Source organism: Cebus imitator, unplaced genomic scaffold (assembly GCF_001604975.1).
Source record: "Cebus imitator isolate Cc_AM_T3 unplaced genomic scaffold, Cebus_imitator-1.0 Scaffold421, whole genome shotgun sequence".
Classification (NCBI taxonomy): Eukaryota; Metazoa; Chordata; class Mammalia; order Primates; family Cebidae; genus Cebus; species Cebus imitator.
The window spans coordinates 1,163,724-1,169,363 of NW_016107736.1; positions in this window are offsets into that span (position 1 = coordinate 1,163,724).

Below are 5,640 nucleotides of genomic sequence, written 5' to 3' on the forward strand. Positions count from 1 at the left end.
TGACGTCCTGAGAGGAAAACATGTTTTTTTGAGTAAATACAAATTAATTTTAACTTGGTATCTACTGATGTAAATGCTGTTGCTGAACTGTACTTCTATGTATATTCTGTCTTTTTCTTTTTGTTTTTCATGTATCCTGTATTCTTGGAGTAGATATTAGACATCTTTCCATAGGGACATCATTTAGTGTGTACGTGTGTGTATGCATTATATTTAAATTTTGTCCCCAGTACCTTGTATTTTATGGCTCACACTTGAACAGATATTGTCCACATTATGCCTTTATGAGTTGATTATTGCTTATTCATTGTTCGTACATATCTCAGTCTTCCCTTTCTTTTATCTTTTCTTCATTTTCATCGTTGCTTCTTTTTCATTTTGTAGTTTATTTCCCCTCATATCAGTTTTTGTTTTTAGACAGAGTCATGCTCTATCGCTCAGGCTGGAGTGCAGTGGCATGATCTCAGCTCACTGCAACCTCTGCCTCCCAGGTTCCAGCAATTCTTTTGCATCAGCCTCCCGAATAGCTTGGATTGCAGGCATGTGCCACCATGCTGGCTAATGTTTTGTATTTTTAGTAGAGATGGAGCTTTGCCATGTTGGCCAGCCTGGTCTCAAACTCCTTGCCTCAAGTGATTCGCACACCTTGGCCTACCAAAGTGCTGGGATTACAGGTATCAGCCACGGTGCCCAGCCTCACATTGGTATTTTGTATACGGTCACAGTTCTATTATACAAATCATGCTGAAGCTCTAAAAACATTAAACTCATTTTTTAAGTTGTAAACGTAATAGCACACACAAACATAAAATTTACCATCGTGACCATTTTAAATGTACAGTTCACTAAGTATATTCACAGTTTTATGCAGCCAATCTCCAGAACTTTTTCATCTTGCAAAACTAAAACCATCCCCATTAAACAACTCCCCATTTACCAACTCCCCCCAACCCCTGGTAACCACCAATCTATTTTCTTTTTCTGTGAATTTGACTACTTGTAATAATGCATATAAATAAAATCACATAATATTTGTCTTTTTGTGATTGGCTTATTTATCTTTAAGGTCTTCAGGGCTCATTCAATTGTGGCATGTGTCAGAATTTTCTCTTTTAAAGGCTGAATAAATATTCTATTGCATGTATATCCACATTTTGTTTATCCACTTGTCTACTGATAGACATTTGGATTGTCTCTACCTTTTGGCTTTTATGAATAATGCTGCTATAAAAATTGAAGTACAAACATTAAACCTTTCATTAAATACTTAAGCAGATAAACACTTGTAAGTGGATAAAATTTCTTAGAAATAATGTTATATAATGTATTTGATTTGAAATTAAAGTACTTAAGGTTACACATTGTAGAAATTCTAAGCTTAAATGCAGAAAATGATTGGGAAAATAAATGCTCAGGAATGGCTGTTATTATCACCTGTGCGTATCAAAATTTACAAATTAATAGCCATCATTTTTCACATAACACCAGATACTCATATGTTCAGTAACTGCTTTGATTACATGAAAATTATGCCCATTTGAACCCTGACAAAATATGCCTAAGCTTTATGAACACACACACACACACACACACACACACACACACGCTTGCACAGTATCAAGAGGAAAAGGGGAGGGACTAATCCGTTTGGGAGCTCTGAATTATTAGAACAGGCAGGCTTCAGTAATTGAAGGAGATTTCCTTAGAAAAATTACGAAGGAGATCTTGAAACTAATGGCCAGGTTCCTGGAAAACTAAGATTAGAATCATTAAAAAAAGGCTAGGCCTTTATTCCCAAACAACAAAGGAATAAAGGTATCAATGGATCTGGTAAAGGAAAATGATACCCCCAGACCAAAAGTAGAGAGAGGGGAAGGAAGGTTGAGGCACCAATAATATAACTGAATTAGTGAAATGATGAAGCATTTCAACAAATTATTTAAACATTAAGTGGTTATTTTTACAACTGCAAGATGCAATACCAGAAATTAAAAATTCATTGGGTAGTTGCTTTATTTATTTATTTATTTATTTTTTGAGATGGAGTCTTGCTCTGTTGCCCAGGCTGGAGTGCACTGGCGCAATTTCAGCTCTCTGCAACTTCTGTCTCCTGGGTTCAAGCAATTCTCCTGCCTCAGCCTCCCTAGTAGCTGAGATTATAGGTGCATGCCAGCAACCCCAGCTAATTTTTGTATTTTTTGTAGAGACGGGTTTTTTTCCAGGCTGGTCTCAAACTGATGACCCCAGGTGATGCACTGCCTCAGCTTCCCAAAGTGCTGAGATTACAGGCATGAGCCACCATGCCTGGCCCGCTGGATAGATTTAATAGCAGAAGATAGTATCAGTCAACTGGAAGATAGGCCTACTGACAGGTCATCAGAAAATTTAAACTGAACCTCAAGAGAAAAATGAATGTAAAAATCAAAACAGTACATAAGAGAAATGTGGGATACAGACAAAGGTCTAGCATATATGTAATTGGAGCCCCAGAAGAAGAAAGAAAGGAGAATGAAACAGAAGAAATAATGACTGAAAATTTTCTACATGTGATGAAAAACATCAACTCACAGATTCAAAAAGCCCACTGAACATCAAGCAGAATAAATATGAAGAAAAACAATTTATGTACATCATAGTCAAGCTGCTCAAATCAAAGTTAAAGTGAAAATCCCAAAGGTGCCCTAAGTAATAAAACACATTACCCCGAGAAATACAATAAGATAGCTGACTTTCTCACAGAAACCGTGGAAACAGACGACCATAAAATGACATCTTTAAAGTGCCAAAAGAGCAAATGAAAAACAAAAACATGTCCAAACTAGAATTCTACACCCAATATTTCAAAAATCACTAAAAAAGGACATTTTCAGATAAAAGCAGAAAGAAATTTTTCTAGCATACTCATATTAGAAAAAAATACTAAAGGAAGTTCTTGAAAGCTGAAAGTTCCCTGGAACTTCAAGAAAGAATAAATAGCACAGGAAAGGCTAAATAATTTGTTCATTATCAAAAATTATTGACGATTTAAAACAAAAGCAATAATAAAGTTTTGTGGGGTTAAATGTAAAATATACTTTGTGATAACTGAAAGGGTCTGAAGGGTAACTAGAGTTAAACTCCTATAAGGTTCTTGAATGGTTCTGGATGGACAAAAAGTATTACTTTAAGGTGAACTTTATTAAGCTACACATGTACTTTGAAATTTTTAGGATGACTTCTAAAAGAACAATACAAAAAGGTATAACATAAAGACTAATAGAGGAGATAAAATGGAATAATAAATGCTTTTTTAAAACAAAGAAAGTAGAAAAGAAGAATTAAAAAAATGAAGAATAGATGGAACAAATAGAAACTAAATAGCAAAATTATAGCCTCAAGATGAACTATACTGGTAATTACATTAATATAAATAAACATAAAAAATAATGAAACAATGAAAATAACTGTATTGGCAGACTTGATTTTAAAAACAGACCCCAACTATACCTACAGGGAGCAAGAAACACACTTTAAATGTTAAAACAGAAATAGATTGAAAGTAAAAATATAAAAAAAGATACACCATGCAAACACTAATCAAAAGAAAGCCAGTGTGACTATATTAATATTAAACAAAATATACTTTAAGGAAAGATACAGGAAATATTTCATAATTCAATAAGAAGACATAATTCTATGTATGTACCTAATAACATAGCATTTATGTATGCATGTACATGTGTATGTGTATATTTAGACAGTTACTGGAGAATGTGTAATTTGTATAAACTGGATAGAGACTGCTCAGTCATGGTCCTTAAATTTAGACCCTCATTTAAAAATTTCTGTCTGTTTTGAAGAGTCTCCATCTCTGACAAATGAGCTGGTGTAATTATACAGGAGTAATTTACTCCTTCTATTCTAATGGATGGTCCTTTGTAATAGAGAATAAAGAATTTAATAAGTTAATAATTATTAAATTTATTCTGGAAGGGAATATAGGTCAGTAGGAAGTGTTTGGGATGGAGCTAAGGAATCATATGCCCCAGTTCGTACCTCCCTGGTCCCAATCAGATTTACCAGTGTTTCCCACTTTCTCTAACTTTAAGAGGAGAAATAGACTGAACATTTACAGTAACTCTCAGCCATCTTAAATTCTTGAGTGCAGCAAGATATAGCCTTGTTTAAGAAAGGTTTGTGCCCTTTCTGTTCTGCTTACACATGGGCCAGCTTGGACCAAAATTTGTATCTATGCAGATACTAACTAGAGGCTACAAAAAGTAGCAATCACATCATAATCTTGAACATTTTCTAGGTCCAGACCAATAGGCATATAATATTAATCTAACCAATAGGTATAAATTTCAATAAAAAAAAGTTTAACTAGGTGGTATGCAAGTTTATAATAAAGGGTGTCACCTTCCTGATTGGAGATGAGGGGATCCTCTTGCCCTGTAGCCAATTTCAGTGAAGCAAATTTTGTATTTAGGTCTGCCACTTCTTTCCTTCCTTCCTTCCTTCCTTCCTTCCTTCCTTCCTTCCTTCCTTCCTTCCTTCCTTCTTTCCTTCCTACCTTCCTTCCTTCCATCCTTCCTTTCTTTTCTTTCTTTCCTTCTTTCCTTTTCTTTCTCTTTCTTTCTCTCTCTCTCTTTCTTTCTTTTTCCTTTCTTTTTTCTTTTTCTTTCTTTTCTTTCTTTCTTCTTTTTCTTTCTTTCCCTTTCTTTTTTCTATCTTCTTTCTTTTTTCTCTTTCTTCTTTCTTTCTGTCTTCTCTCTTTCTTTCTTCTGTCTGTCTTTTATTTCTTTCTTTTTGAGACAGAGTCTTGCTTTGTCGTCCAGGCTGGTGTGCATTGGCACAATCTCAGCTCACTGTAACCTCTGCCTCCCAGGTTCAGGTAATTCTTCTGCCCCAGCCTCCCAAGTAAATGGGAATACAGACATGCACCACCACACCTGACTAATTTTTATATTTTTAGTAGAGACAGTGCTTCACCATGTTGGCCAGGTTGGTCTCAAACTCCTGACCTCAAGTGATCTGCCTGCCTTGGCATCCCAAAATTCTGGGATTACAGGTGTAAGCCACTGTGCCTGACTTAGGTCTGCCACTTTCTAGACACCAGTTTTTTTTTTTTTTTCCAATTTTGCTTTAGCCAGGACTGTTTCAGATGCAGAACAGCCCATGTCAAAATAGATTAAGCAGCAAAGGGATGCATTGACCAACACAACTGGAAAGTCCAAGGGCAGATCTGGCAGAGTTGGACCTAGGGGCTCAAAAACGTCATGTGAGTTCTCTTTTCATTTCTTAGCTCTGTGCATCTCTATGTGCTGCTTATTTATTATTTTATTTTATTTTTATTTTTTAATTGACAATAATGATATGTATTCATGGGATACATGGTGATATTTTGAAACATTTAATGTATGGTGATCTTATCAGGGTAATTAGCATATCCATCATCTCAAAGATCTGTCATTTATTCTTTTTTCTTTTTTTTGTATTTTTTAATTGCATTTTAGGTTTTGGGGTACATGTGAAGAACATGCAAGATTGTTGCATAGGTACACACCCGGCAGTGTGATTTGCTGCCTTCCTCCCCATCACCTATGTCTGGCATTTCTCCCCATGCTATCTCTCCCCAATTCCCCACCCCCTGCTGTCCCT